Source organism: Sciurus vulgaris, assembly GCF_902686455.1.
Source record: "Sciurus vulgaris genome assembly, chromosome: 8".
In the NCBI taxonomy this organism is placed as follows: Eukaryota; Metazoa; Chordata; class Mammalia; order Rodentia; family Sciuridae; genus Sciurus; species Sciurus vulgaris.
Window position 1 is genome coordinate 48,337,097 of NC_136468.1, and position 23,519 is coordinate 48,360,615.

Below are 23,519 nucleotides of genomic sequence, written 5' to 3' on the forward strand. Positions count from 1 at the left end.
TTAAAAGGGCCTTCTAAATACTTCCTGAGCATGCCCATAGCCTTACACAGCATGTGATCTTCTAAATTTCCAGGAATATGTGAGAGCTTCTTCAAAATTCCCTATGAACAACTCCTTTCCCAGTTTTACCATTAAAGATTTTGGTTATATTGTTTGTGCCAAGTGATATGTATCACTAAGGCAGCAGGAATGTTAAACAATTGTTTTTTTGTGACACTGTCCCCCAACTCCCACAAAATAACCTGTTTGTACCAGAAGAGCTCTAAGTCAGGTCAAATAACAACCTTTGTGAGTGGGAGCATCCAAGAGAACCACAGGATCAGGCAAAAAATGGCAATTCTACAGAAAAGGTGTTCCAAAGCAACAACAAATGTCCTCTACAACGGATGCCAGTGTGCCATTTCCGCCATTATTCCAGGCTGTTGGTTTTCATGACTACCACAGCACCTGTGGGTCTGGGAGGGGCTAGGGCGGAGGTACCACAGAGTAAGTTAAAACGCCCCCAAAGCTGTTCTTTCTGGGATTATAATCATTTTCCTTGAATCAATGCTTCACAATTGCTGCAAACCTTTGGTTAATTTCCAGGATTCGGAAATTTGATTCTGACCAGCTTTCTTAGTGTCACTTTTATGGAAAACTATTTTCAAAGGCCCTAAACTCCATCACTCTCAATGATGTACATGAACACCTGTCCACTTAAAGTTACTTACACATTTCTGAGGACTTTTTCTCCCCCAATCTTTTTTTTTTTTTTTTTCATTTTGCAAAGTTTCAATTTCTTTGTCTTTAGTCTCACTAATCTTAGTGGTTCACTGTGTAAAGTGCAGTTAATTCTATTCAGAGCATTTTTCATCTGGTTTTTCATTACTGTGTTTATCTCTAGAAGTTTGATTTGAGCCCCCTTTTATATAATTTTCTTTTTTTTAACTTTTGCCTTATTTGACAACACCTTTCTAATGCTTTTTTCTTTGGCACTTCAAACATCTGGACACAGGCAAACTATTTTAATATACTTACATACTAATATTTTCAATTCTGTCATTGCAGAGGCAGTTTTGATTGATATTTTTCTTCATTATAAACGGCTATTTTTTCCCTATCCCTGCTTCTTAGAATGATTGAAAATTTTTTACTGAAGCTAGATTTGTGAATTTTATCTCATTAGATATATTTGTATTTATACAAATATTCTCGAGTTTTTTGGGGGATGTTGTTATGATTTAGTCATGAGGTATCCCCCAAAATCTCATTTATGAGACAATGCAAGAAAGTTTGCATGTAAAAGTATTGGGTTATGACAGCCTTAACCTAATCAGTGTGTTGATTCCCTGATACAGATTAACTGAGTTGTGACTATGGGCAAGTAGCCTGTGGCTGGAGGAGGTGGGTCACTGGGGGCATGCCTTTGGGGTTTATATTTTGTGAGTTGAGCTCAGACTCTCTGCTTCCCAGTGCTTCCCAGCCACTTTCCTCCACCACACACTTCAACCATGATGTTTTGCCCCATCTCAGGCCCGGAGTATTGGAGTCAGCCATTTATGGACTGAGACCTCTGAAACCATGAGCCCCAAATAAACTTTTCCTCCTTTAAAATTGTTCTTGTCAGAACCTTTGGTCACAGCAGTGAAAAAGCTGACTAAAACAGATATGGTTACACGGCATCAAAATATTTAATCCATTCAGGTCTTAATTTCAAACTATGTTAGGGAAAAATTATGCTACATTTTGTTTACATTTACTTTTTAGCCAGGTCCTGTTACAATACCCTAACTGACACCAAAAGAATTCTGAGGTTTTTCACACTGACTGCTGAGAAGAGGCAGTATTCACAGGGAATGTAGCTCAATGGTAAAGCCCTTGCCTAGCATACCTGAGGCCCTGGGTTCCTTTCTCAGCCCTGGGGGTGGAGGGACACTACTCAACATTGGTTACAACATTTGAGCACTGCTCCTTCTAAATCTGCTGGTCTTCCCTTATCAGAGCTCCAGTTATGTTTTTCCCCTGTGTGAAAAGATCAGTATTCATCTTAGATGCTCTGGAGACCTCAGGAGTTCTCTCTCTTTGCAGCTCTCTCCTCACCGGTACTCTGCCCTGTGTACTTATTGTCTTGACTTTCTTTGACTGTCATTTCATCCAGTGAAAGTTCCAAGCACTACCTGCGTTTTGCTTAACTGCACCATGGCTTTACAATTTCCTTCAGGTAAAGCTGGAGCAACTGTGAGGCTGTTCCCGAGCCACCCCCCAACCCTGCCATCTCTCAGGAATCACTGTGCTTTGCTGCCTGACACCCAATGTCTTTGCTGCTACTGTTTCATACAATATGCCCATTTATTTGATGTTTCAAGAAAAAGGTAAATTCATCCTTCATAGTATATAATGTCTAGAAACAGAAATTGAATTAGTCTTCAAATGAACTTGGTAGACCTCTCTTCAACTTTATTACTGTTCTAAATTTGCTACAGGTAATGCACCTCTGCACTGCCAGTACCAGGGCACGTCACACCCACCGCCCAGCCTCTGATGTACCAAGTGAATCACGCAGAAGCTCTGAGGAACACTCAGAGACCAATGGAGAACAATGGCACCGCACTAATGAGTGTTCTCAGGAATTACGTGTGTGTTTGTGTGTATGTATTTAAAAATGAGTACCAGTCAGCCAAGAGTTATCAAAACAAAAACCTCAAGATTTAGAAATTAATGCTATGAAAAAACTGGTGGTGAAATTCAAATCATTTGTAATCAGCAGAGGTCAGAAAAAATATGGCCAACAGCTTGTTTTGGTACCGCCCACCAGCTAATTTGATTTTTACATTTATGAAGAAGTACAGAAAGAAAATAAAATTAATAAAACAAATAATATATGATAGAAACTGTGTTCCACCAAACCTCAATCATTTGCTATCTGGTCCTATACAGAAAAATTTTCCCAACATCTGGTATCAGAGAATGAAGCCCAAACAATGCTGGAGATTGCATAATAATGATGTATAAAATAAACGTCATAACCATTCCTGTGTCAACATAAATCATAGAAAAAATTTTTTCAGGGAAAACTATGTATGTTACATACCATAAATCTTTAGGGTTAATAATTCTAGTCCTGTTCACTGTCTTTGAACAATCTTGTAATTCTTTGTAAATGATAGCTAAGAAATATGTAAATTCTGACCTGTCTAAAAGTGTTTTAATTGACACCCCACCTCATAATGAAAAACTAGTTTCCATTTACAAGTCCTCTTGACATTTTTTTAACCTCACATAAATCTGTGCTGTTTTGATTTTCTAAACCTATTATAACATCTAGTTGGTTCTGTAGGGAACCAGAACATGCCACACAAAAATATGCCTCTTTTGCATGAGGATTATTTTGAGTTGATTATTTTGAGAAACAGCAGACATAAAAGAAATTCTGAAAACAGTAGAAAAATCCCTTTTGTAAAGTAAACCAACATTTTTAAAGGAAAAAAATCTATTTGTAAGAATGTCTCTTTCTATGTACCAGGAAAAAAAAGATGACTAAATCATAAGAGTCTATTATGATTTAAGTATGAGGTGCTCACCAAAGGCTTGCATGTAAGACAAAGCAAGGTTTAGAGGTGAAATGTTTGGGTTATGAGAGCCCTAACTCAATCAGTGAATCAATGCCCTGATAGGGATTAACTGAATGGCAACTGATAGCAGGTAGCCTGCAGCTTGAGGAAGTAAGTCACTGGGGGTGCCTTTGGGGTATATTTGTTGCTGGAGAGTGGAGTCTCTCTCCCTGCCTCCTGGTACAATGTCCCCAGCTGCTTTCCTCTGCCACTCTTCTGCCATGATGTTCTGCCTTACCTCAAGCCTCCAAAAATGGAGTTGGTTGTCTATGAACTAAGACCTCTGAAATTGTGAGCCCCCAAATAAACTTTTCCTTCTCTAATTGTTCTTGTCAGGTCTTGGTTGCAGCAGTAAAAGCTGACTAAAACAGAGCCTCTTATCAATAGAGAAGACACCAACTGTGCCTATCAAACCTTATTGCTGTTTAAATGCTTTTTCCTGGACATTTCTACCCTCCAACCCATAACTGGTCCTGCCCACAAAGTCCTTTCTTTCTTTGCTAAAAATGATTATTTAAACCTTAATTCAAAGTCACTTCTTTGCGATTTACTCATTTTCCCCTGGGAATCTTCCATGCATACGTGAGGTACATGTTAATAAACTTCTGCTTGTTTTTCTCTTATAATCTAGCCTATTATAATGCTCCCAACTAAAATCCCAGAAAGGTAGAAGTAAAACTAATTTTTCCTTTGCTACAGATAAAACATTTTATGCATGTTCATTTTTAAATCTATATAAAAGACATGCTTTTACCTTTTTCTGAAAATTATCTTTGAATACACTATACTATGAAAATTAAAAAGATGTGAAGAAAGTCAAGAGGCAGAGAAATGAAACTAATATCCTCTTAGTAACATATTGGTAGTAGTATCTACTTGCTTTTTTTAAATCACAGATTATATAATTAAATGCCTAAAAATCACTACTCTAAGTAAAAATAACAAAAGCATACATTGTAGAACAAAAAACCAGAAAGCAAAGGAAGCATTAGAAACAAAAAATAAACAAAGTAAGATGGTAAAATTAAGTTTAAACAACTGTAATGCTGTCAGTGTACTGAGACCTCTGATACCCTAAGCTGAAACTAACTTTTCCTTCTCTAAAGTTGTTCATGGACACAGCAACAATGCAAAAACTGACCCAAACACCCATGCACATACAGACATACACAAAAAAAGCATCTCTGACTCTGGGTCTTACAAGTACAAGAAATCAGTGGCATGAATAACTGGAAATTACTTCGTTAATGTTTGCTACTCATCTACTTTAGCTAATAGTCCAAATACAGGACTGCAATACAAGAGTTTAAATGAGAACACCGGAGTAAATAAGTGTGTAGTGTGTGTGTGTGTGTGTGTGTGTGTGTGTGTGTGAGAGAGAGAGAGAGAGAGAGAGAGAGAGAGAGATTGTGTGCGAGAGAGAAAAGTGCTTTAAATAAATTAACACCTTCCTAATGTTTTTTCAGAATCCTAAACATTGTTACCAAAATGTTCTCTTCAGGCTGATTTATCAAGTTCATTTATGAATATCCTGAAATTAAATTGAATAAAATACTATAAAACTCCATATTGGAAAATGATAACTGTTGAGGCATCAAGCAAGATTATATCAACATTCCATTCTGTTGAAAAGAAATAACCTAAGATACCTTTCTATCTTTAGCTTGCTTATGTGGGCATGTGAAAAAAGAAGCCATAAATAATTAAAAAAGAAAAATCAGAAATTTAATATTTTCAGATAACACTATTATTTACTTGGAAGATCTTAGAAATTTAACAAAAACGTTATTAAAACTAGTAATAGTTCAGTAAGGCAATGTTCATTTTTAAAAGTCAATATATTAAAAAATGAATAACTCAAAAAATAAACCATAAAATACTCTGTATTTACTAGCTATAACTATACAAGGATTTTCTTCTAAATAAAAATTAACTGAGAACACAAGAATCTCTGAATAAGTATTATGCTATATTATTCCTAAATTAAAAATTTTAATATTGTAAAGATATCCATGCACCCAAATCTCTGTAAATGTCAGTCTACACCAATTTATTTTATGAATTGAGGGCAATCAAAATTTAAAACCCATCCATACTTTTTAGGGAAACTAATAAGCTATTTGAAAATGAACAGTAAGGATGGAAACAAGCCCTACTGGGTATCAAAATATACAATAAAACTGCATTAATTAAGGCAATATAGTTTTGGCCCTAGGGTAGATTTATTTTTATCCACTATTCTGTTTCACTTTTTTTTTTTCTCTTCAAATTAGTTGCAGTGGTCTATTTAATAAACAGTATGGAAAGAATTAGATATCCATCTGAAAAATATTCCTATTTTGTATCATAAACAAAAATTGAATTCAGATGAGCTAAGAATAAAACTGTACTCATCTGTCCCTCAGTATCAGTATGGGGAGGGTCAGTTCAAAGATCTCTCACTACCCATAGATACAAAATCTGCAGATAGTGAAGCCCCTTACGTAAAACTGCATGCTTGCATATAAACCACACACATATACTCTACTCCTATATTCTGAATCACCTCTAGATTAATTATAATAACCAACACAATATAAATAATATATAAAAAGTTGTTATAGTGTATTCTTTAGATAACAATGGTAAGGAAAATGGTCTGTACATGTTCCATGTAGGCACATTTTTTCTTTCCAAATATTTTCCATATATAGTTCTTTGAATTTATAGATACAGAACCCATAGACAGAGAGAATGCTATAAGAAAAATGGGGCAGGTTCCATATACTAGAGAAAAATTCACAGTACTAGAAGTCCAAAAGGAAATGAATTAAACTGATTAAAACTCAAGTCAGCGCTAAGGGATCAGAGGTTTAGCTGAGTGCAGGGCCCCTCACCTAGCATGCATGAGACCCTAGATTTAATTCCCAGCACTGCAAAAAAATAATAATAATAAAAATTAATGCTAAAAACTTTTAGGCAGCAAAATATAAGGACAATATAAAAAAGTCACAAATTAGGAGAGAACATCAGTATATAAAGAACTTTCTCAACTCAAGAATTTTGCAGGTATAAGTAGGAAAAGGAAATTAACTACAAATTCAACAAAGATATACTAATGCCTAATAAATGACACAATGATGCTCAACTTCATTAAATATTAAGCCAATGTAAATTAAAGTAAGGAGATATTTACTCCGTATTCATCCATAAGAATGGTTTTTAAAAAACACTGCAATATCCAGTGTTTGCGGGGATATAGGAAAAAGAGATTTTAGCCACAGACCAAAAAAGCATAATTTGAAAATAGTAACCAATATTTTAAATGTAAACGCCTTTGAATTAATGTTGCCTCTAAGTATTTAGAAAAATACCTGCAAATATATAAAGATATATGTACAAGAAAGTTCATGGTAGCACTACTTTTAACAGCCCAGAGTGGACAATTACCTAAATTTCCACCAATAGAGAAAATGGCTTGCTAAATTATAACACGTAAATCGGGATTAGGTGATGCGCACCTATAATCCCAGTTACTTGGGAAGCTGAGGCAGCAGGATGACAAATTTGAAGCCAGACTCAACAACTTAGCAAAACCCTATATCAAATTAAAAAAAAAAAAAATTAAAGGGTAGGGGATGTAACTCAGTGGTAGAATACCCTTGGTTCAATTCCCAGTACAGAAATAAATAAATAAACAAACAAACAAATATACACACACATACCACAAATATGTAAGTCTATGCAAGACTAAAGAGATCTCTAATGACATGACTTACTCTATAATATAAACATTAAACCAAAGAGCACATTGCAAATGAAGGTATTTCCAATTTTTATGATCCCCTCACAATTGGGTATGAAACAAATTTAAGGCTAATTTAAAGTCTTCTCAATTTCCTAGCTCAAAATCAACTTGGTTTTTGCCACATCATAAAGTCAAGTCTTATCTTCCTTACATACAAAAATAACTATTATTATAATAATATTTACCCTATAAAATAGTTGTAAAAATGAAATGGGATAATTCATATAATTGTGTTTGCTTCACTATGGGAGAGGAAAAATTCCCCAAGGTAATAACGATAATATTTTCCCCAGACACTTACATTCACTTGCTCTTTTACAAATGGGGTTTTGAATATTTCATCTACTAGCTTCTTAATGCCCTTTAAACAAAAGTCTGCCTTAACTAATTTTATATTATAATGTAGACTGGCCTGCCAAAATCCCAACCTTTGTTGAGAACAATGCACTACCATTGCACAATGGCTCACTGCTTGCCTTGCTTTCTGTTCTCACTGGGTCAGGAAGAACCTCAGAGGTGAGAGGAAGTTTCACATGGATAAATACCTTCCCTTTCATCTATATTGTCTTGGTTTTGTTCAATTTTGAAATTGTATAGTATTTATATTTATATTATATTACCTTAGCTGCTCTGCAATATATAGATAATTAATCAAATGATAATCACAGCCTCATCATGGTATTACTAGCACAAAAAATTCTCAAGGCCAACAGCATCCTGGGCCCCAATATTAATGCCATCAAGATACATATATTTTTAGTTCAGTCACCTTCATGTTGTTCCTGTGTTATTTCACTAAGAAAAGCAAACAAAAGGATGTTTAAATTTAAGACTTCTTGTTTCAGAGCCAAAAAGTGATATTCTGTTCTTGATCAAAGCAAACAAAACAAGACCTCATCTACTGCTCTGCAGTAGAGTCGGGCTTTCCAGCGTAACAAGTTTGCAATCATATTTAGCAAGGATATTTCTAAGACAAGCAAACCCACGGCTATGAAAAACAAATAGAACAAAAATTAGCTTATTATAAGTTTTCAAATACAATCATCTTATTTACATTTGTGGTAGTCTGAACTGCAACACTTTTTCAAAAAGACAGCGATACATTTTCAACAATAAGAAAAAAATCACTTCCTTTCCTTCCTTATGACACATTTTCTTTAATCAATACATGTCAAAATAAAGTCCACATACTCTGTAAATACTGACTGGAAGGAATCTCCCACATGCTTCCACAAGCTCTCAGTTCCGGCAGTAGTCTGGGTTCCGCTTAATCTTCCTGACACATCAAAGATGGAAAACGTCCCAGGTTCTAGCACGCTGAGTTTCAGATGCTGGCTTGGCCCAGTCTACTCCTGGAGATAAGCCAAGCATTCACATGCTCCCACAAATGGACACGCTCATCACAAGCTTCCCAGGCAGAACCCTAACTCACCTGCACATAATTTCATTGCTCTTCTCAAGATACTCTAAACTGAAACCAACAGTAAATCTGAGAAGACAGTCCACATTTTCAAGTTTTTAAAACAATTTGGCCATAAACCACTACTGGGAAAGGAGGATCTTAATAGTCATGGAGCAATGTAATAATATCAAATTTCTCTTTCCCCCAGAACTAAGGCTTGCTCACTGATTTATATCGTAAAACTGCATAGTTTCTTGATGCCTATGCTATATATTAGGTTCCTGCAGCAAAACGAAGCAAGTCAAACTGGAGTTTGTATTTATCAGGTATTCTGCATTCACTGGTAGTCTCCAAAGATGGTAAATAGGTGAGAGTTTTAGTCTCCTCCTCCATATTCTTATAGCATGTTACAATGAAAGAAAAACTCAAACTATGACTTGGAAGGTTGAGGCAGGAGTTCAAGTTCAAGGTCAGCCTCAGTGATTTAGTGAGGTCCTATGCAACTTGGTGAGAACATGTCTTAAAATATAAAATAAAAAATAAAAAAGGGATGGAGGGTGTAGCTCAGTGGTAAAGCAAGGAGGGAAGGAAACATAAAAGAACTGATAGCTCTATCTAATAAATTCAGTAAGTCCCAGACTTTTATCCTTAAGTTACTCTGAAGAGTAGCTTATATGAAAGTCGTACACAAAACAGCTGCAAAATATCTACTGTAGGTTATATCTAACCTTCTAAATGCACTGGGCAACAGAAGCCTACATTCCAGAATGCAGGATCATGGGGAGGACTACAGTTAGGTTTTGCCTCCAAATGTGGTAACTTACTGGCCTTGCCTGACTCAGAGACCATTTAAATAAATATTTATAAAAATATTAATTCACATATCTTCAACATCATTCATTTCGCCAATCATTTGTATCACACCTAAATCAATAAACTGTCTTGTGGAGATTTAAAATACCTATCTCTTGAATGTAGACTTCTAATTAGGGTCTTTCAAATACATGAGTGTGGACTCATGACTGGGCTACCAGAAATGCTAACTAAAGGCTCCTAAAACAAAATTATACCCATGGATTATTTTGTGTGTGCTGGAGCAATTTGAAATATGACAACATAAAACAAAAATTATCTTTAATTCTTTATCAACTAATCCAATAAGTGAGGCAGGAAAAGGGTAAAGAGTGTGTCTATTTTTCATATTTTTACATGAAAAGCATGAGGTTCAAAGACAATATACATGGCTGAATATGAGGATAACTAACAAAGTCTATAAATGCACAATCATTCCACTAAACATGAGCCTAGTGTGGATTATGAAAGAACAGGAAGTGAAAAAAAATGCACACTACATAACAGGAGTTGGAGCACATGCCAGTTCGAAAGGCAGTATAAAAATGTTTGTATTGTGTCAGGGTTCTCCAGAGAAAAAAGACCAACAGGATGTAGGTAGATATATTTATTTTATATATACAACATATTTTTATTTCATTCATGTTAAAATGGATTTATTCTAAGAGACTGGCTCACATGACTGAGAGGCCAGCAAGTCCAAACTCTGCAGGACAGGCCACAGGCTGGAGAACTCATAAGAGCTGACACTGACCCTTGAATTCAAAGGCAATTGGTTGGAAGAATTCCTTTTCTTTCCGTGGAGGTCAGACTTCGACAAACATCTTCAACTGATCTGATGAGTCCCACCACATTATGAAGGGTCATCTGCCTTAGCCTACTGATTATAAGCTAATCTCATCTAAAAATACCTTCATAGAAACATCCAGAATCAACAACATTGGCAAACTTGCATAGCAAAGTTGACACCTAAATAAGCCATCACAGAGACCTTCAAACATAATATTCTCTAGCTACAAAACCTGAATGTCTCAGCATTTAACCAGGATGGTCAGAGGAATATACTTCCCTAAAGAAAGTGTGTAGAAATAAAACCACAGGTTTATATCTAATATTTATTTAGATGCTCCTGACAGATTAAAGTATTTTACATGGATAACATCATTATCTCCATGGTTAAACATGTAGGCAAGAAAAGAAGAAGCCATCCTAGTTGCAACTGCTGCAGCAGAGAAGGATGCTGAGGGGAGCCTGCACGTGGCAGGCTGACAATAACCGTGGGGCAGAAAGCACTTGGCCACGTGCACTGAGAACATGGAGAACTCGCAGCTCGTACATTTAAGGAGACAGCCTCTGATATTAGGGCCTGCTGGGGTCCAAATTCTTCACACTGCATATTGCTTTGCTGTGCAATCTGGAAAGATGTATAGTAGAAATGGAGCCTGTCTAAGGACTAACTACAATGAATACAAAGAGCCCTCCTTCAACTTACAATGGACAGGTAGCATGAGTGAGAATACACACGTTAGAAGATACTGGGTAATTATTAGTACAGTATAAATGAGTCTATCTTAATCAGTCTATCATCTAAAAGAAACAATTGCTCACTATTACTAGAGATCTAACCTTGGTTAAAAAAACATAACTAGGCTCAAGAACTGAATGTGACCACCAGAAACCTTTCACCTCATTTTAAGTGAAAATAGTGATAAGTCTCAAAGCACTAATGACCAGTAGGAACCCTACTACCTGTTTGTATGGAACATAAGTGAAGCCATATTGATGTTTTGCAGTGAGTGATGTTTTGAAGTGACTAAGTAAAATATAAAAAGGTAAATAAGAGTAAAAAACCAAAACATGTAAGGCGCACGGCGATAAGATACCTGTGACGTCAGAGAGTGACTAGTGTGATATGAGTGAAATGTTTACAGACTCTTTTGCAGTTTGTTTTGAAGGAAAACCATAAGATTCTAATGTAAAACTAAGAAAAATATTTACCTAAATGTTTGACACTTGTTGACGTGACTAAGGCATTAGGCCACAACTTGTAATAGGATAAAAGGCCTGGGACGCGAGAGCTCAGAGAGAACGCAGGACACCGACAACCCATTGCGTGGACATTCTGGGGCACAGCACCGACGCTAGCTTTCTCCCCAGCCTCCCGACCAGGACCTACGTGTGTGAACTGCAATCAATAAAAATTCTCCTGTGTTGAGATCCATCCGTGAGTCACTTGTTCTTATTCACGTCTTCCAGCAGCCACTGGAGCTATAGGCACTAAGCTGCTCGGGACACTGTTCCTATGCTAAATCTGCCATTTCTAAGAGGCCCAGTTCCAAGGATCTTAGGAAAGGGACTAAATACAGTCTCCCATTCTAGAGTCCTAGGTCTGTAGCCCAGCTTCTCCTTACACGAGACTATAACACTGAACATGCCTTCCAGAAGACCTATCTGCCACATTATTTCTTGCATTTATACAATTCAAAGAGGGACAGTTTTCAGAACAAGTTAAAGGGTACAGAAAGAGTAAGTAAAATGGGTTTTCAGAAGTATGTATTGGAAGTTGTGTGTGCTGGCACCTCTGGCAGAGCTTGGGGAATCTGTAAACAGTGTTAAGAGCAGTATAGCCAATAATGATAACCTTTCTTCTCATTACCTACATGAAGTGGGCACAGTTTTCAAACCTACACACTGATGTCCCAAAGGATTTGACCAGACCTATGATAACCGTATCTGATTAATGGACACATAAATGAATGCCTGTCAATTATACTAAAAGGCCACAAAAGGCTGTACTGAACAGTTATGAATATTTTGCTCTGCTTGCTGTTAAAGAACTTGATATCTCTACTAAAGTACATGAACCCTCAAGGAAAACACAGTGATTTACTCTTCTCAAATCAGTGCATATTTTCAAGAAGTAGAGTTCAGTATGAAAATGATAACACTTTACAGATGTTTAGAGTTAGAACATCTAACTGGATGCACAGCAGATGTCTACTTGGAATATATTCAGCAAAACTTACCTGAAGGAGTTGCCATGGAAGTAACAAAAAACACAGAACAGTTCCCAGAACACATCAAGGAGCCAATATGGGAACAGTACCAGAGGAAAAAGAAAAAAAGCAAGTCATAAAGCCTCAGGGAACCGCTTGTGCCTGGATTTGAAAGGAGAGTAGGCCAGATGTGTATGTTTGAATGGAGTGCCTGCAACTGAGATGATCTGGAGTCCTGCTCACTGCTCTGTTGAATCCTCTTGCCCAGTTCAGTTAAGAACAGAGAATGGAACCATAATGACAGACTGAAATGGGAGCAAAAGAACCATTTTATCTATTCTTTTTATACATGTCATTGTATTAAAAAACGTGAATAGCAAGGCATGATGTAGTTGAGACAGGAGGATCACAAGTTCGAAGTCAGCCACATTAACTTGTGAGACCCTGTCTCAAAATAAGAAAAGGGCTGGATATGTGACTCAGTGGTAGAGATCCCTGAATTCAATCTCCAGTACTGTAAAATACTGTAAAAAATATAACAACAACAACAACAAAAGAATAAGTATGTAGTGGAGATATTGAGGGGGAAAAGTTATGCTAAGTCTTCTTAATTCATATCTTGATAATAGTCTTCTTTTATTAATTAAGATGCAGTAAATAATCTTGAAATATATTCATGGAAAAGCATAATCAAGAATATATTTTGTATTGTCACTGGCACTGACCATCTAATACTTGTAAATAATTAATAACCAAATATAGAGGATATAAACTCCTTAAATTTAGAACAGCTATGGCTGACTATGGAAAATCATATACATATACGTGTGTTATAAATGGGATGTATATATTATATGTATTAAATCTCATGTATCAAATAATATTCAAAATAACTGGAGTTTTATTAAGCTCATATAGATAGTAATTATCAATGAAATAAAAAACTGGAAGATCCTATATCTCTTGCTTTTAACAAAATAGAGCTCAAGGATAATACTATTTATCTATAAATACATGTTGTTAAAGTACTTCAACAGTTTTTATAAATATGCTCTTGAAAAAATAGTTTGACGTGGCCGGGTGCAGTGGCGCATGCCTGTAAGCCAGCACCTTGGGAGGCTGAGGCAGGAGAATAGTGAATTCAAAGCCAGCCTCAGCAAAAGCAAGGCACTAAAAGCAACTCGGTGAGATTCTGTCTCTAAATAAAATACAAAATAGGGCTGGGGATGTGGCTCAGTGGCCGAGTGTCCCTGAGTTCAATTCCCAGTACACCACCCACCCCCCAAAATATTAGATGCTACTAAAGTAATTAGTTTTAAAATCCCTTCACAAATAAAGTCAGGTCACTCCAACTTTGGACAAATTCTAAGATAATCAAGACAAAATTAGTGAGTTTTTTCCAGTAAACAGTTTTCAGGGAGAACTAGGAGATTACACTGATATTCACATTTTCCTTGGTGTTTTCCAAATTATTATAAACAATTAAATATATCCATGAGAAATTAACAATGTTCTCTTTCAGTTCAGCCAGACATTGAGTTTAAATCTGAGACATATGCTTTATAAACTGACAAGTGGTAGCCAGCATGAAATAATTGATGGCCTCGGTCCAGCTCCCACTGGACAGGTGTCCTCATCACAGAAAATTTTGACTAATTAGCCCAACTGGCACCTTTTGGGATGGGGGTGGGATTTTTCTAGGGGAAATAACTGATTTCTCACAGAAGTGAGTATTCTCATTCAGAAGCATCAGAGTGAGTTAATGAGTCAGTTTCTGCTCTAGCATTTGTCTTAGCAGTTGGTACTTCGCTTCTTCTTCCACTACAAGTGCAAGTGCTGTGTTTCCAAAGGCCCATGGAGGGAGATCATTCTGGATTGTCTGAACAGGAAAACAGATGGAGAGCAGTACTACAGTGTGTGTGTAGGTCAAAGGCAGGAAAGCGTGTCAGCTGTATCAAAGAGTGTTTGAGAGCATCTCTTGAGCACAGGAAGGGAAGCCTGTAAACTCCACAATAAGGCTGCACTTTCCTGTGTGAAACCCCCAAGGGTAAGCACACCTCTGATGGCTATGTAAGGTGTCATGAAAAGCAACACTGAACACTGAGGTCTCGGAACCTTGAGAAGAGCTCCTCGGTCCAACATTTTGTCTGGGAAGAGAATGAAACAACCTGGAAAGAAACTTGATGGTGTTCAGGACTAACAGTGTGAGATAAATGAAGAAGGGCCCCTTACACAAGGAACTTTAGAACTCTCAGCAATTGTGCATTGACCTAGGAAAGTACAAGAGAAGGACAAAACATGGCTGAGGCTGAATCACCAGCTGCTTAGGTAGGATATGGTTTGACTGTGTCTCTCAAAGGTCATGTATTAAAAGCTTGATTGTCAGGGTGGTAGTGTGGGGGGATGGTGCAGAATCTTTAACAGGCAGACCTAGTAGGATGTCCCTATGTCAACTGGTGGCTGCCTTTAGAAGTGATACCCAGGCTCTGGCTTCCTGTCTTGCAATGTTATCTCTCCCTCTCACGTGCACTCTAACCTCTGAGATGCCATGCTCCTTGAAAACTTCACCAGAGCCAAGCTGATGCTGGTGCCACACACTTATACCTTCGGAACTGTGAATTTAATAAGCTTCCCTTCTTAGTAAAGTACCCAGCCCTAGGTTATTTCATTATAGTAACAAAAAATGGACAAATACACTAGCCAAATAAGTGGATCAGGATATCAAGAAAGCAAACATTATTCCAGAGAAAACAGGGAATGTGACAACAAAGCATCCTAATAGTAGATGAACTAAAATTGATTCTGCCTCCTTATATTAAAATTTTTTTTTTTTGACACAAGATTCCTCACACCACTGTGATGGTCTTTTGATACTTTAACATGACTAAACTACTGCTCCCAGTTACTTCATCAAACACTAAGCGAGGTGTCATTGTGAAAGTATTTTGTAGATTTGATCAGTTCAAAATCAGTTAGCTTTAAGTAAGGATAATCTGTATAGGGATTGATTCCATGAGTTGACAAACCTGAGAAACAGAGAGATGAGATTTCCTGGAAATAAAAGCAGTTTTGGTATAAAAGCAACTTTGACCCATGCCTTGGTGTTCCAGACTACCAACTTTATGGCCTGACCTTAAGATTTCAGATTTGCCAAAGGAATCCATCAAAAAATCTGAAGAGAGCGCCTACACAATGGGAGAAAATCTTTGCCACCAGAACCTCTGATACAGCATTATCTCCAAAATAATATAAAGAACTCAAAAAACTTAATATCAAAAAAAAAAAAAAAATGGGCTGGGGAGATAGCTCAGCTGGTAGAGTGCTTGCCTTGCAAGCACAAGGCCCTGAGTTCCATCCCCAGTACCACAAAAAAAAAAAAAACAAAAAAAAAAAACAAACACTTCACAGAAGTAACAGACACTTCACAAAATAAGAAGTATGATCGGTCAACAAATATATGAAAAGATGTGCAACATCACTAGCAATTAGAGAAATGCAAATTAAAACTACACTGAGATTTCATCTCACTCCGGTCAGAATAACAATTATCAAGAAAACAACTCAGGGATGGCACTGGGATCAATTCTCAGCACCTCATGTACATAATAAATGAAATAAAAGTCCAGCAACAACTAATAATTTTTTTTTTTAAGTGCAGCAGAAGAGATCACAATACCAGACCTTAAATTATACTACAGAGCTAGTAACAAAAACAGAATAGTACTGGCAACAAACAGACATGAAGATCAATGGTACAAAAAGAAGACAAGGAGACAAATGACAAACCCTCATAAATACAGTTATCTCGTACTAGACAAAGGCACCAAAACATACAATGGAGAAAAGATAGTCTCTTTAACAAATGGTGCGGGGAAAACTGGAAATCCATATGTAATAAAATGAAACTAGACCCCTATCTCTCAGCCTGCATAAAACTCAGCTCTAAGTGGATCTAGGAACTAAGGCATTAGACTACAGACCCTGTGCTAATAGTAAAAAAAAAGGCCCAAATTTCCGTCATGCTCACTTAGGCACAGAATTCCTCAACAAGTCTCCTAAAACATAAGAAGTAAAGTCAATAATCAATAAATGGGATAGTATCAAACTAAAAAGTTTTTCACAGCAAAAAACAATCAAGATCATAAAAAGAGTGCCTATACAATGGGAGAAAATTTGCCACCTGCACCTCAAATACAGCATTACTCTCCAGGACATATAAAGAAACTCAAAAAACTCAACACCAATAAATAAATAAATAACCCGATCAATAAATGGGGCTAGGGAACTTAACAGATACTTCACAGAAGAAGAAATAGTCGGTCAACAAATACATGAAAAAATGTTCAACATCACTAGCAATTAGAGAAATGCAAATTAACACTACCCAGAGATTTCGTCTCACTCTAGTCAGAATGGCAATTATCAAGAGTACAAGTAATAATAAATGTTGGCAAGGATATGGAGAAAACAGGTACGCTCATACCTTGCTGGTGGGACTGCAAACTGGTGCAACCACTCTGCAAATCAGTATGGAGATTCCTCAGAAAAATTGGAATAGAACCACCATTTGACCCAATTATCCCACTCCTCGGCATATACTCAAAGGACTTAAAATCAGCATACTATAGTGATGTGGCCACGTCAATGTTTCTAGTAGCTTAATTCACAACAGCTAAGCTATAGAACCAATTAAGGTGTCCTTCAATAGATGAATGGATAAATAAAATGTGGTATACATAAACACTGGAATATTACTCAGCCATAAAGAAGAATGAAATTATGGCATCTGCCAGTAAATAAATGGAACTGGAGGTTATCATTCTAAGTGAAATAAGTCAATCCCAAAAAACCAAATGAAATGCCAATGTTCTCTGATATGCAGATGCTAATACACAATAAGAGGGGGATAGAAGTATTTGGATTAGACAAAGGGGTATGAAGGGAAGGGAGAGGGGATGGGAATAGGATAGACAGTAGAATGAATCAGACATTACTTTCGTATGTTCACATATGAACACGATCAATGTAACTCCACAGCATGTACAACCACGAGAATGGGCAATTATAGTTCATGGATGTATAATATTTTAAAAATACATTCTACTGTATTGTATAACTAAAAAGAACAAATAAAAAGTTAAATAAAAACAAAAATATTTCAGACTTGTACAGTCGTTTCCCCTCAATTTGCATAAGCCAGTTCCTTGCAATAACTCTCTTAATATGCATCTCCTACTGGTTCCCTCTTTGAGTGAACCCTGACTGATAACCTAATGCTTTGATTGTTCACTGTAGGAAAAAAACAGTTATTTAGAGCAATAGTTTTCAAAGTGCTGACCATAACTATAATCTATAGAGCTTATAAATAGATCTACTGGGTTAGGAATGACATTGAGAAAAGTTAAATAGAAAAGGATAGAAGACATCAGCATTCATTTTAAATAATGTACTTAAAACTTTCAGTTTCAAATAAACACATACATTACAGGTTTGTACCATGTCAACACAAAAGAGTGATGATTTGGAGACTGAAGGAATATTAGCACTTAAGAAATAATTTCAAAAGTCAAAGCAGAGAATACAATTGCCTCAGCTACTGAGCCTGTGAATGATGACTGCAGATGCAAAAACTATTATCCTTCACATTTGCTCTCTTTTTGGAGCCATTGAGTCTTACTGAATTCTGACATTAGCTCACTGGCTGGCACTATGCTCAGTACTGAGAACACATTATTAATCTCACATCTATGACTGTTACCAACATTAGGACTATACTAGAGGAATGTAGGCAATGCCATGGGAGCACACAGTGGAGATACCTAAGTCTACCCAGGAGACCACAAAGGAGAGGTGAACAAGAAAGGACTTCCTGCCAGGCACAGTAGGGCACACATAATCCTGGCCACTCATGAGGCTGAGACAGGAGGATCATGAGTTCAATGCCAGCCTCAGCAACTTAGTGAGGCCCTAAGCAATTCAGGAAGACCCTGTCTCAAAATAAATAAATATAAGAAAGTGTTGGGGATGTGGCTTAGTGGTTAACTGCCCCTGGGGAGGGAGGGAGGGAGGGAGGGAGGGAGGGAAGGAGGGAAGGAAGGAAGGAAGGAAGGAAGGAAGGAAGGAAGGAAGGAAGGAAGGAAGGAAGCTACTCTAAAAACAAAGCCCTCACCCAGCTATGGTTAGAGTCAGCAAATAATAAATATGGGAAGGGAGATATGAGGATGGCATCCTAGAGGAAAGAGAAGCATGTGCAAGGTAAAAATAAGAGAGAAGAACAGAGGCACAGAATAGGAAGCAATTCGGGCTGGGGCGGTGGCTCAGTGGTAGAGCACTTGCCTGGCATGTGTGGGACCCTGGGATCGAGACTCAGCACCACATGTAAATACACCAATAAAATAAAGGCCTACTGACACCTGAAATGAAAAAAAAAAAAAAAAAAAGAATAGGAAGCAAATTCAATATGGCTGACATCAGAACAGTAAATAAATGTTAAACATTGGACAAAAGGTACATAGTAGAGCTTTGTGATAGATGGTCAATCTGTGTGAATAAATATCACATGCTATACAGAGTCCCTACAAGCATTTTTCTTTCAGAGAATGAGACTTTATCAAAAGGATTAGAGGAGATCAAAATTATAGAAAAGAGATGAGCAAGGAGCTCTGAGAATCCTCTGTCCTCACCTCTATTGGGCCTTTAAGGGAGGCTAGGCCCTCTGGAGGAAAGAGACTTTTTCAGAAGTACCCCAGGGTGTGGCCATTCACACAATAGCAGAAGACAGGCATGGATGTGGTCATAGGGCCCTTGTAAGAGGGACTGAAGCAAAAAGTAAAAGCAGCATCAATCTCAGAAGATCCATGAGCAAAACTAAGCTATTGTGGACCAGAGTGCCCCTCCAGGGTCAGTCAGGTACAGAAGAGGCACATGAGTGACAACAGTGATAAAAGACCTACCTTTGTTGAATATATCTGTAAAAGTTTAGGGTGAAATTATGTAGAATATATGCATAGTAAAGACCTATCTAAAATTCTGCACTGAAGTAACAAGCTAGTCTCTGGAGAGAATCATACTTGGGTTTAGTACCATCTACTACGGTCAAATAATAAAAACAGAGGTTGTACTGTTTCCAAACTCTCAAACAGGTCCAAGTGCTAAGAGAGATGAAATAAAATGTTTCTGTAAGCATTTCTAGTACCAGCTGAGATCTACATAGTACAAATGAAAATTTTAATTTTAGTAAAGGTCAAAATAAAATATGCTTAATTTTTAAACTCTGCAAGCTGAAGCCAGACATCACATGGTGGAAAAAACTGATAAACAAGACTGAAGCACAAACAACTGATTGTTAGGGGCTGCTTAAGCACATGAGGGCACTGATGCTATGATACAAAGCTGAACTTGTAAACCTAAGACTAGACGCAAAAGAACTTCACTGCACTCAGAGCAGCTGTGATTTATGTTAAAATTAATCATGTCACCCTACAAAGAAGGAAAACTCTGCTTTCTTACAAACAAACCACCCCTTCTACTTAGACTTCTCCAAGAACTACAGCAATGAAATTGACTAATTCTGGATCATCACTAAAAATGTAGACTACAGATAAGTCTACAAATGCTATGTCTCATATTTCCCTTATGTGCAGGCAATACCTAAAAGGCAAGAGTTTTACTGGAAATAAGACAATCAGAGGTCTTTGTCAAAACATGTGGAAGACGGTGTTGTCACATCATCCTTCATCATCCTTGGTGTGTTTGAAGTGAAAGCTGCCACGACTTCCATTACCATGGGATTAATGGTCACATCTGGGAATCGCTGACCCTTGAATCACACTAACTTTGACCTCATATATCTTGTGATACAACTGATGGCTTTGTAAATACTGTGAGAACTATTATACTTCTTAAATCGATTGTCTCTACAACCTTAGAAACTTCTTCACAAAAGAAGACCACAGCAAAGCTGGGGTGGTAATTTCTTTGTTAAAATAGACAAACACTGTGTAAACAGAAAACACTGTAAACACTGCTACCAGGCTCCTGATTCTGTACAGATAATCCACACTTTGGACCAGCTCAGTGACTCAGAAATACCTCAAACCCCAAGTGCCCCCAAGGAAAACTATAGTGTCAAGTATACTCTGTCTTCTGAAAAGTCTCTCATGTTTGAACCAACAAGATCCTTCTGATCACAAGGGCTCAAAAGAGCCATCAATCACATAACAATTCCTTCTACTCTTCACCCAATACACACGCACATGAAATGAGTCAGAATCTCATATTGCTTCTAGCTCTAAAAGGAGTCTTATCTCTTCCTGTTCCCCCTTTCTGCTCAGGTCCCCAATAATTAAGTCATTTTGCATTAATTATTTATTGCATTCTGTCTCAAATTTTGAACTACTATGAGACAACATATCTTAGTGCCATCCCTAAGGTGTAGTTTTGATTAGGTCACTAGGGGTCAGGAAACAACACTGGGAGAAGGGACTGAGGTGAAAGCACAAAGAACAAAGTTTTGAGTGATTTTACATTTTTCTGTAAGTCTTTTCGTACTTTTCAAATTCCATACTGAAGGATTACTTCCTAATGGAGTGGAAAAGACACTCTAAAAAGGCTTCTAATGTGTTCCATTAGCTGGAGAAGAGAGTTTGAACTTTAGAAGAACGTTCATTCAAAGTTCTCCAGGATCTGGCTCTAGCTTGAATGGCTGCCCGTCAGATAGTCTTATTCATCTTTCAATCACCTACCATTCAAAGTACAATATTTTTAAAGCGATGGGTCTTTCATAAGTCAGTCAGCAACCTATATATGGTTGGTACCCTAAACGAAAACTGAGCAAAAGAATAGTACCCTTTAAAGGGGGGGAAGGGGGAAGAATTTAAAATAAAACATACAACTTCAAAATAAGGGAGCTCTCATATACATACAGTATGGGATAATATTATATGGAAATTCACTAGCCAAATAAACCTACTAAAATAGCCAATTAGCATAAACATTTGCCAGGCTGTACTGCAGAAGAGGTAACTGCATAACATGGTCCTCATGATTATTTACATCAGGGATCAAGTATTATTAAAAAAGGAATGTTTGTTGCTAAAACTAATTTTATGTCCTACTGTAGATAATCTGTTTAAAAAAACTTCTTAGGCTCCTTTTTTTAAAGGACTAGTTTGTTCCTTTTATAAGAAAACTTATAATTCTCCCATCTCCCTCCCTTTTTGTGGGGAGGTATAAGGTATAGAACCCAGGGGTGCTTAACCAGTGAACAATATTCCCAGACCTTTTTATTTTTATTTTGAGACAAGGTCTTGCTAAATTGCTTTGGGCCTCGCTAAATTGCTGAGGCTGGATTTGAACTTGTGATTCTCCTACCTCAGCCTCCCAAGCCGCTGGGATTACAGGCATGTGCCCCTCACCAGGATCCCTTCCCCTTTTAATCAATTTAGTGTAAACAAGTCAGTTTAGTAGAAACTCATAATTTGTTCAATATATTTTGAAATGTTAAAATCATATTGTTACGAATATTATAGGCAAGTGTAACTAAATTTATTGATTATAAAAGTATATCATTTGAAGGACATGATATTAATATTGTGATTTCTGACTGAAATGACAAACTGGTAGGAAGAATTTAAATGTTTAAAAGCATTTCATTGCTTGCTAGATAGTGGACTTATATATGTAAACATATAAAAGTAGTTGGTTCCCTTTGTATCCCTGAGAGCAGCACCTGTCCCTAAGAAATAAAGGGTCAGTTACAGCCTTAATGCCCCACAACTGTGACAGATTTGCTGATTAAAATACAGCAGTCACTTTTACTGTGTTACATTCTGGTCATGGTAGTCTGTTCCTGAGAAACTCCATCTGCTAGTGCCTGTCTGTTCTCTCCCAAGTCAAACAAACAGTCCAGTGTATAAGACCCCAGGTCTGCCAAAACCTGTACCCATGTCATCTCCACATACCATCCTGACACTGGGAGGGTAAATGTGTTTCCATGTATCTTAAAACCAAAGTGTAAATGTGCTCAAATATCCCTTTGCCCCTTACAAATCTCCCTGACACAGCCAAAACATTTAGGAACAAAGTTTAATACAGAGAAATTATGTCTCACCCTTTCACTTTGGGAGAAATCAAAATCACTTCCAAAATACAGGTTTCGTTTTCTTGAATATTTTGGAATCTCACTATGACAGTATCCTCCACTATTCCATGGCTTTTCTCTTCTCCAAACTCCTGGAGTCCTTCATTCAGTACTTGGGGTACTTATGTCCTGGGACCGTTAGCCACAGGGATGGTGTTTTATCCCTGTAGTATCTCCAGTACTTGGCACTGTGCTTGACACTGGGTGTCTTCTCAACAGATGATTGTTGTTAGAAGTGTCTTGTAAGAAGGATTGCTCAATAAATGCAGTTCTTTTGGAAATTCTGTAACTGAACTCCTTTGGACAGGACTCCATTCATTCATCAAAACAGTTGTTCAAGTTTTCAGATATGCTGGCAATATAAGTAAGGCATCTTCCTCACTGTCTGATCTACCCTGCTGGCTTTCACTCTACAAATTGGTATTAGAGCACCTAAGATTTGAGCAACAGCTGTACCCAGCATAAAAAAGCAACACAGAGCCTTAAATAATAAAAAAGTAAGTAATATCAGACACAGGACTTAAAAAGTTGCTTCTCTGAGAACTGGCCTATTCCACTGCTAGTTTTTTCCACTCCTCTCTCATTGCATGATATGAGTGCATATCCAACAGCTCCATGGTAAGACTTGAAAGGAAGATTTCAACAGTGATCATTAGGTAGACAGAGGAGAACATCCCCACTATGTTTACAGGCAAAGAGTAGACAACTGACTGAACCCTTTCTTTTATTCTATTTTAAAAATGCCTAAACA

At 37.2% G+C, this 23,519-nt stretch overlaps 1 protein-coding gene and 1 pseudogene across 13 annotated transcripts in view; one reads left to right on the forward strand and one right to left on the reverse strand.

The window, feature by feature from the left end:
• The window catches only part of PPP1R9A (protein phosphatase 1 regulatory subunit 9A), a 355,775-nt gene that overhangs the window by 176,679 nt on the left and 155,577 nt on the right, over positions 1-23,519 (reverse strand). The gene's annotated exons all lie outside the window — the stretch shown is intronic.
• LOC306668853 (small ribosomal subunit protein uS10m-like) lies at positions 12,292-12,767 on the forward strand (annotated as a pseudogene). The gene has a single exon. The product of its transcript is annotated as a small ribosomal subunit protein uS10m-like (transcript).